This window comes from Octopus sinensis, linkage group LG17 (genome assembly GCF_006345805.1).
Source record: "Octopus sinensis linkage group LG17, ASM634580v1, whole genome shotgun sequence".
NCBI lineage: Eukaryota > Metazoa > Mollusca > Cephalopoda > Octopoda > Octopodidae > Octopus > Octopus sinensis.
In genome coordinates this window covers 34715275-34726433 of record NC_043013.1, presented here as the reverse complement: position 1 = coordinate 34726433, position 11159 = coordinate 34715275, and the positions used below count along the sequence as shown (strand labels likewise).

Sequence of the window (11159 nt, the reverse complement as noted above, 5' to 3'; positions counted from 1 at the left end):
TATATATATGAGTGTGTATATACACATATAGAAATGTGTATCTATACATATGCCAGTACTTTTTTTTTTTTGCTGTGAAGACACAAAAGTGACGCAGTAGATGAGAGTTTTGTTTGACAGATCCCTTGCTCGAAACTGTAGAACTCTCCCGTCATTTATCTATCTTCACAGCCAATAAATAAAGAACTAGATATGTGGTTTTATGTGCTGAGAAGAGTTCTACTTTCCTTGTTTGTGCACACTCATATTTACACAGACATATACAGACCATACATAAATATATTCTTTATACACACTCAGACATACTCTCACATACAGAAGCATTATGCATCTAACTCACACACACATATGGTAAATAAAACAATTTGTGTGTGTGTGTGTGTGTGTGTGTGAGTGTGTGTGTGGGTGTGTGTGAGTGTGTAAGCATTTATGTATTTGTTTATTAACTATATGCTCTCAGACACTTTGGAATGCTTTATTCAACACACCTTATTTTCTCAGCATAAAACAATAACAAAATATATATACATATATGTATATATATACAGAAATAAAAAAAACAAAACCAACAGGAGAGGGCGAAAAAAATTATGTCAATTGCTGTAACAATACTGAAAAGAAACAAACATTATTGCCACACATACACGCACACTTTGACACATTTATATACACTCACATGTAAACTTGATCAAATATACAGACACTGAGCCGGATATAGACTCACGGAGAAACGTGTACATATACATACACAAAGACACATATACATATGTTAATGATTTTTCTCTTTATTTTTTTTATCTGTATGCATGTATGGAAGGGAGGATCTGTTTTTAGTTTGTGTAGCAGGCTTCATATCATTAAAAACTAAAGCTTGGATTAGTCAAAGGGGTAAGAATTGTTCTTAATTTTCTTCATTCTTAATCCTGTTACTCTCTATTTATTGATGCGGTTCCTGTACACATAAATATCTATACGTGTGTATATATATATATATATATATATATATCGGGATATAAATACGAATGTGTGTCTTTGTGAATGGGTATATATCCATGAGTTAACGTGTGTACTTGTATTTATTAGTCACCGTTTTACATTGTGGAAGTGACTGTAATAGTACAAGTGGTGGTTAACCGGCGCCTTATATAATGTCAACAGTAATTTAAGCTTCTAGTGAACCAAAATTTTCAGCATCTTCTTACTTTCTGCTGTTATTTCTCAAGTTTTGGATTTATTATTATTCCTTTGTGAACAGCTTTGTATTTTTACTTGTATCAATATTCTTTTTTATTCTAGGCACAAGGCCCAAAATTTGTGGGGAGTGAGGGGGGGGGCAGTCGATTAGATCAACTCCAGTACACAACAGGTACTTAATTTATCAACCCTGAAAGGATGAAAAGCAAAGTCGACCTCAGCAGAATTTGAACTCAGAACGTAAAGACGGATGAAATACCACTAAACATTTCACCCAGCGTGCTAACATTTCTGCCATCTCACAGCCTTTTTCTTGTATCAGTATTAATTACTCTTAAGGTGATGAGCTGGCAGAATCGTTAGCATACTGGATGAAATGCTAACAGCATTCCTTCTGTCTTTACTTTCTGAGTTCAAATTCTGCTGAGGTCAACTTTGCTGTTCATCCTTTCAGGGTTGATAAAATGAGTACCAGTTGAGCACTGGGGTTGATGTAATCGGCTTACCCCCTCTCCTGAAATTACTGGCCTGGTGCCAAAATTTGAAACTGATATTAATTACTCTTCGTCATGGCCTGAATGTTACATAATTTTATTTGATCTTGTTTATGAATCAGAACCCTTGTTCTGTTGGGTGATTGAAGTCACTATTGTCAGCTTTTTAATATTATATCAAATATTAGTGTTCCAGAGCAAATAATGCAGTAACTAGATGTATGATTTAATTGTTGATTAGACAGGCCATTCCTGATCCAGTAGAAAATCTATGATCAATGATGACTATTCCATCTTTTATTCATTCCTCATGTATCTATGATGATATTATTCAACATGTTAACTTCTTTCAGAACAGACTATGAATCGAGGGAGATATTACAGCTATTTCTAGCATGTTAAATATCTTTGTAGAAGTTCTTTCATTTCTGTACTTTTGTTGTTTAAGTGCAGGTCAGACTTGACCAAGTTAACTGAAGATCAATTTCAGTCGAGCCATACACATCCTGTTTGCTTTCTCAGATATTATGTATCTAGAATTATCTCATTTTCTGTCTTTTATTTATTTTCTTTTTCTGACACAAGGTTTGAGATTTGTTGGAAATCATGTACTATTTGTTCATTGTTGAGTGACTCTATTTTCACTCTCTTGTAGTTTATGTTATTCTCAGGTCTTGATCCAGCAGAACTATGATCAAAGATCTTCTAGCCATGACCATTCCATTTTTCTTTCAGGTATTGAATTGTAACTCTAGGACTACTTTATCAAAGTTGGATTTTTTTCAAAAGTTATAGGATATAATAAGAACAAGTTTTAGCAGTTCTTTCTTACAAATTGATCAACCATGTGGAAGAAATCTTGACTTTTCAAAGTCCTAGTTTCACTTTCAGGTCTATAACCATTTCACTGAACAAAATAATTGCCAGTGAAAGTCACAAAAATATCTTATTTCCTTTTGCTTTATGAATATACAATCTTGAAGCTATGAATGACAAAAAAAAAAAAATTATTAAGGAGCGTAAATAAAATATTCATAGAAATTAACTGTTGCTCATCTGCTTTTGAATTTGAAATTACACCAAGTAAGACTTTACTTTCAGTTTCTCAAGGGTTGGTGAAATAAGTACCATACTTCTATTTAAGTTAGATGAATCATCTAGGATACTTTTAAAGGACTGTTGTCTTATGCTAATCCTTGAATAAACATTTTTAACTATGTTACCATACAGCAGAATGTCTGTCCTGATCAAAGAGGCTTATGATCAAACTTATTCTGTTCTCATTCTGTCCCATTTTAGCCACAGACACTGTGTACCTAGGATCACATTAGCTAATGTATTCTTGCCTTAATTTTAAGTGAGTAGAGTACGAGGAAAACTTTACTTCCTTTTCTCATCCTGTCGTGTTATTACTTAATGTTTCTTGTGCAATTCTTCAGACCAAAGCCTTGTGAGTGGATTTGGTAGATGGAAACTGAAAGAAGTCCGTCGTATATATGTATATATATATATGTATGTGTGTATATATGTTTGTGTGTCTGTGTTTGTCCCCGCAACATCGCTTGACAACCGATGCTGGTGTGTTTACGTCCCCCGTAACTTAGCGGTTCAGCAAAAGAGACCGATAGAATAAGTACTAGTTGATTTGCTCAACTAAAGGTGGTGCTCCAGCATGGCCACAGTCAAATGACTGAAACGAGTAAAAGAGTAAAGGAGTAAAGACTAAATCAAATATATTTTTCAGTTTGTCTGCTAGAAGATGAGCCAAATTCATTGACCAGTTTAACATCACCTTTGCTTGCCATTGTAACAAACCCTATTTAGTAGCTCAAGCAGTTAGCAATACCAGTTAAATTTTCCTCAAATCAGATGCTGGTGTTTTCCTAAAAAGTTTCTTTACATAATGTAGTCCGTATGACAAACAATGCTGTTCCTGTTATACATCAGGTTGAATTCGTCATTGATAGAATGCACTTTATCATAAATCTCCTCAATCAAGACAAAGTTGGTGCTTCGTAATAAATGTCATCACATTCAATCTCTCTCATTCTTTCTACCCGTCTATAAACATGCACATATACGAGGCATTTCACTCAGTAATATCCATACACTCTTCATCAACACTTAGTGTCTATACTTCATGCTAGTATAGATTGAATGGTTTGATAAGATCTGACAGGTCAAAACGACTGTGTCAAGCTTCAATATTAGTTTTTTTTGCATAGTTCCTAGTTGCCATTGCAAACCTTAACCACTTTACCAAGTGTACTGTTTTTGTAGCAAAAGGGCTCAAAAGGAAAGACCATTTAGTTGGGTGGAGTGGAGCATCAAGGAACGTGGAAGGTGTTGAGAGGTAACAGAGTTATAACAGAGGGAGAGAGGAACAAGTGTTTTGCTGTAGAGGAGAATATACATATATATATATATATATAATATATATATACATGTATATATATATATATATATATATATTATATATATATATATATATATATATAATATATATATATATATATGTATATAGCATACATGTATACATATATATATATGAAAATAATAGTTATCGCCATACTAATATGGCATTCTTATAAAAATAAGAAAAAAGCTGTCCGCTTATTAGCTCCATGAGGCCATCGCCTTAAGTTAGCTATTTGATACACAAACTGTATCCATATAACCTTCGAACAAGGGAGGTCAGTCGCTCCACACTACTTGACCGGCAGCTACAGACACGTTTCGGGGTATTGCCCCTTTTCAATGCAGCGTAGCCAGCCAGTAGGTGTCGCTTCCGACAATCTCTGTTCGATGGTTTTATTTACCTAGTTTCAGTGGAATACATCCACTTGTTTTCAATAATAGAAATATTAAAATAACTAAGTCTCTCTAAAAGAGAACAGCGGCAGCATTCCCGGAAAATAATAGTTATCGCCATACTAGGTAAATAAAACCATCGAACAGAGATTGTCGGAAGCGACACCTACTGGCTGGCTACGCTGCATTGAAAAGGGGCAATACCCCGAAACGCGTCTGTAGCTGCCGGTCAAGTAGTGTGGAGCGACTGACCTCCCTTGTTCGAAGGTTATATGGATACAGTTTGTGTATCAAATAGCTAACTTAAGGCGATGGCCTCATGGAGCTAATAAGCGGACAGCTTTTTTCTTATTTTTATAAGAATGCCATATTAGTATGGCGATAACTATTATTTTCCGGGAACGCTGCCGCTGTTCTCTTTTAGAGAGACTTAGTTATTTTAATATTTCTATTATATATATATGTACATGTATATATGCATATATATGTGTATATTTATGTGTGCATATATATATATACATATATATATATATATTATATATATATATATATATAATATATATATATATATATAATTACATGTACACACACACATAGATGTACGCAAGTATATGTATCTAGATGAGGAAAATAAAAGCAACCAAATACAATATTTCAGAAAAGTGCTTGCCATATTTTAATATTTTTCTCACCACTATTTTATGACTGGCAGTAATTAACAATATTTAATTAGTTTCAACTATGCTGACCTCGTTACTACTATGTCATCAGAATTACTGCTGCTACAACCAACAACCAGCAACAACCCTATCTCCAACAAAAAAATTTCACTACACCACATAAAAACAATTAACAATACCATTGTGTCTAAACACCAATAAGCACAACCATAACAGTGAAAGCAACACAGAAACACTAAAATACTGGCGTATTGAACCTTGTTACATATGTCACCACACACTTTGACTTGGACTTCACAGTTGATAAACTTGGTAACAGCCATGCCCTGATAAACAGCTGTGTTTATTAGGGCATGGCTTGGTAGATCATGTGACGGCAACCTTGAATCTGTTTCTGTACGTGCATACATATATACATGTACACACACTCAAGCACACACACACACACACACATACATATACACACACACACACATAAATATATACACATATGTACACACTCAAGTACACACACACACACACATATATACACATACAAACATATATATATATATATATATATATATATTATATATATATATATATATATTCTATGCAACTATACATACATATAGCTGCATAAAGACAAAATTTAATTAAAATAAAACAGAAATGTGATACGTAGGTATATATGCATTTGCATATATATATATATATATATATATATACACACACATATACACACATAGACAGACAGACAGATAGATACATAGATAGATAGATAGATAGATAGATATATAGATAGATAGATACATAGATAGATAGATAGACAGACAGACAGACAGATAGATAGACAGACAGCCGGATAGACAGATAGATAGACAGGTAGATGTATAGATGGATAGATTGATGGATAGATGGATAGATAGATTGGTAGATAGATGGATAGCTAGATGGACAGACAGACAGAGAGACAGACAGACAGATAGATAGATAGATGGATAGCTGGATCAATGGATGGATGGATATAAAAAGAGATAGATACACACAAGAAAATCACTACATCAGATCTAATAAGCTCTTAAACAAACTGAAAAATCCTGCAGAAGAAGATTTTATTAGGTTTTTGCTAAATGAGAAAAACTTCAACCAAGATCAAAAAGTTAACAGAAGAAATGATAGATGGCTATGTGCAGACCCTTACGAAGTTCCAAACGTTATGCATACAAAATTTCCTGCAACTGTCATGGTTTTAATGGTTGTCAGTAATGAAGGACATGTTATGCCTCCTTACTTCATTCTACAACGCCTTACAGTTAACTCTGCCACCTACATTGAGGTCCTGGAAATAATTGTTAAGCTCTGGATAGACAGTGTATGCAATGGAAGGCCATATTTGTTTCAGTAAGACTCTGCGCTATCACACATGGCTCTAGTAATACAGAAATGGATGGCTGAAAATTTTCATGATTGTATAACCAATGCCGTTTGGCCTCCTGATTCCCCACATATCAATCCATTGGATTATTACATGTGGAGCATTGTTGAGAGAGAAGTCAGTGAACATGCCCATAAAACCAAAGATTCTTTGAAAGATGCCATAGTCAGAATAATGTTCAAAATGTATCAGGACCATTTGATTTGAGCTTGTAGATGATTTAGATCTCATATACAAGCAGATGTTGAAGATGAAGATGGCTTTATTGAATAACATTATAGAAAAGAAGGTTTATTTTACAGTTCTGTATTTGAGAGATGAAGAATTATGTACATTATTTACATTATTTACATTTGACGGATATTTGTCCTCATCTTGTTTGTTGTTAACACAACTTTTCGGCTGATATACCCTCCAGCCTTCATCAGGTGCCTTGGGGGAAATTTCAAACCTGGGTTCTCATTCCTAAAGTATTTTTCGATGTTATTATTATTATTATTATTATTATTATTATTATTATTATTATTATTATTATTATTATATTATTGTTATTGTTATTATTATTATTATTATTATTATTACTATTATTCAGGTCACTGCCTGAAATTGAACTGAAAATCTTGGGTTAGTAGCCCACGGTCTTAACCACTACACCATGGTCATATGGCGTAGTGGTTAAGAGAGCAGGCTACTAACCCCAAGATTCCAAGTTCCATTCTAGGCAGTGACCTGAATAATAATAATAATAATAATAATGATAATAATAATAATAATAATAATAATAACAACATTAAGAAATACCTTAGGAATGAGAACCTAAGTTCTAAATTTCCCCAAGACACCTGATGAAGGCTGGAGGGTATATGAGCTGAAATGTTGTGTTAACAACAAACAAGATGAGGACAAATATCTGTCAAATGTAAATAATGTAAATACTGTAAGGTTTATTTTAATCCTCATAGCATATTTTTGATAAATAATTATTGTCTGTTATTATGTATCTGTTTTTTATAAATCTGTCCCCAAATACCTTATGCACCCTGTATACTTGTATCATATAATGCAAAGGATATGGATCTTCATACCCTCCCACCTCTGTATATCGGTTTCTGGTGACCTATAAACAAAGGTACTAATGCTTCTATATTTGCTCATGCTTACACACCCATGCAGCATCTCATGCATACACACATGCTTACACACACACTCACACACACACACACACACACACACCAGACCATGACTCTTATGCAGACACTGAAATGCATACCCTCTTCCATATGTGTATATGTGTATCTATCAGTCAACCTACCTACCTACCTACCTACCTACTACCTACCTACCTACCTACTATCTATTTATCTATCTATCTATCTACTTATCTATCTATCTGTCTGTCCATCCATCTGTCCATCCATCTATCTATATACCTGTCTGTCTGTTTATCAATCCATCTATCCATCCATCCATGTATCCGTCTGTATGTCTATCTATCCGTCTATCTATCTATCTATCTATCTATCTATCTATCTATCTATCTATCTATCTATCTATCTATCTATCTATCTATCTATCTATCTATCTATCTAACCATCCGTCTATCCAACCATCTATTGACCAAGCTAGCTAGCTATCTAAACACACATTAGTACATACATACACACACATACATGCACACACATAGAGCAAAGATATAGGTACACAATCATATGCACAGCATAACATATTCAGGTTCATGCTATAACAGCCCACATCTCCTTCATGGCAAGTTTCCATTGGAAACAGCATAGACAGGGTTATTAATATTGTTTTTGCATTACATAACTTAATGAATCATTTACTTGATGAACAACCACACACACACCCCACTCAACCCTCCACACACATACTTGTAAACTTCCTTTCTCCTATATAAGCTCCTCCACCACTTCGACACCTAAAGCCATCCTACCTTTTAAAACACTATCATCATCATCATTACCGTCATTATCAATCACCATCATGATTGTGATCATCATGATGATGATGATGATCATGATCATCATCACCATTATCATCACCAACTCTATGTCTACACACACACACACCTGGCAGTTTTTAATTCTTTTTATTTCATTATGGATTAATCAGGTTTTTACTGTGCTTTGCAATTTACTGCTGTTGTCCAATAATTGATCTTTTGCCAATTATTGATACTCTAAAGTACACCTCCATACACACACTCACACATGCACAGATAGAGGGCCATAGAGACACATACACGTATGCATGGAGATGCACATGTACCCACCTGTTTGCAGGTGTGCATCAGTATATTTGAATACACATACATATAAACAGATATTTTAGTAATATTTAATTCCTATATTTATTTTATTTAAATTATTGCATTTTTTTATTTATATATTCTATTCAACTGCTTTAGAAATAAAATTATGTGGTTATTTGAATCAGGGGTTGGGGGTTCAGTACTTCATTTTACTAAATGTAAAATTACTTTAAAGAGAGTACACCCTTAATTGGAGTATTATAGGTAGAGCCGACTACTGTAATATTGGGAATGAAATATGTTTATTATGCATAACTGAATTTATGAAGCTACTACAGTCTAGAGATGAATTATTAAACACACATGATGAACGAAGAGTTAAATGTAGGCACCAATGTAATTTTACATTTAGTAAAATGAAGTGCTGAACCCCCAACCCCTGAATAAAATAGCAACATAATTTTATTTCTAAAGCACTTGAATAGAATATACAAATAAAGAAATTAAAAAAAGTGATAATTTAAATAAAATAAATATATGAATTAAATGTTACTAAAATTATATAATAACAAAATATATATACCTCCCAATATAGGTAAATTTGAAAATAATAATAGAGAATAATTTAAAATTAAAACTATGTATAGTGTAATTACCCCACTTGGTACTAATCACCTATAAATACCTATAGTTCTCTGCTATCTTTTTCCTCTAATCACCATTTTAGCACCAGCAAAAAAAGGAAGATATGTATTTGAATTTTTCTTGTTATATATCACATTTAAACACAAACATTTTAATTCTGATGTTTAATTTTATATCTCACATTCTGTATTTGACATATACTTGATTTTACATGATTGATATATATATACTAATTCATATTTATGATGTACAATTTATAAATTTTAATTTTTAATATTACAAAGTAAAATTTTTATTCTTAATTTTTAATGTTTAATGCTTAATTGTATTGCTTATTTTTAAAGGGATGTAAAATTAGATATATAATATTTTGAAATAGAACCTGAAGATGTGCTTGGAATAATTGTGAATCTGATGAATATATATATATATATATATATATATATATAAAGTGACAAAAATTATTTCTTGTTGTATATGTGTGTATGTGAGGTATAGTTAGGATACCAAAGTTTAACTCATTAAATTGTTGAGACTTATGTCAGCCTTTGCGAATTAATCTTTGGTCAAAAAGCAGTCCAGCTGTGGCCACGCTGGGGCAAAACCTTGAATTTCTAGTTGAATGAATGAATTGACCCTAGTACTTTTTTCTCTTTTTCTTAAGGCCTGGTACTTGTTCTGTTGGTCTCTTTCGCTGAAATGCTAAGTTATAAGTTATGGGGATATAAACACATCAACACCATAGTTGTGTGGTAAGAAGCTTGCTTCCCAACCACATGGTTCCGGGTTCATTCCCATTGTGTGGCAGCTGGGCAAGTGTTTTCTGCTATAGCCTTAGGTCAACCAAAGCCTTGTAAGTGGATTTGGTAGACGGAAACTGAAAGTAGCCCGTTATATATATGTTTATATATGTATATGTTTGTGAGTCCTTGTTTGTCCCTCCACCAATGCTTGACAAACAATGTTGGTGAGTCTACATCCAGTAACTAAGTGGTTTGGCAAAAAGAGACCAATAAAATATATACTAAGCTTACAAAGAATAAGTCCTGGGGTCAGTTTCCTTGACTAAATGCAGTGCTCCAGTATGGCTGCAGTCAAATGACTGAAACAAGTAAAAGAATAAAAGAATATAAATATAAATCCAAATCCACTCACAAGGCTTTGGTCGGCCTGAGGTTGTAATAGAAGACACTTGCCTATGCAGGAGCCATGCAGTGGGACTGAACCTAGAACCATGTGGTTGAGAAGCAAGCATCTTACCATGCAAACATACCTACACCTATATTCTTACCATACAAAGGTGTCAAACTGGCACAAACATTAGCACATAGGGCAAAATGCTTAGTGGTATTCTGTCTGTCTTTACTTTCTGAGTTCAAATTCTGCTGAGGTCAAATTTGCCTTTCATCCTTTTGGGGGTCGATAAAATAATTACCGGTTGCATACTGGGGTCAATCTAATCGACTGGCCCTATCCCTCAAAATTTCGGGTGTTGTTCCTAGAGTTGAAAAGATTATATTCTTACCATACAACCATGCCTAATTAAAAGTCAAATATTTTGTCCTTGTAAGTTTTCATTATTCATGATGGTGTTGAACAACTTTAAAACTTCAGAAGCCTCTTAATTTTAATTAATGATTTTAATAAAT

The 11159-nt window shown here is 33.4% G+C and overlaps 1 protein-coding gene across 3 annotated transcripts in view; it reads left to right on the top strand.

Annotated features, from left to right (window-relative positions):
• The first annotated feature begins 506 nt into the window (after positions 1-506).
• Positions 507-11159, top strand: part of LOC118766775 — a 250329-nt gene continuing 239676 nt past the window's right edge. For 2 of the 3 annotated variants that reach the window (XM_036510484.1, XM_036510485.1), the window contains exon 1: positions 508-888. The gene's annotated coding sequence lies outside the window, so the exon portion shown is untranslated. Of the gene's footprint in view, positions 889-11159 lie in introns of all 3 variants that reach the window. The other variant, XM_036510483.1, reaches the window with a different exon arrangement.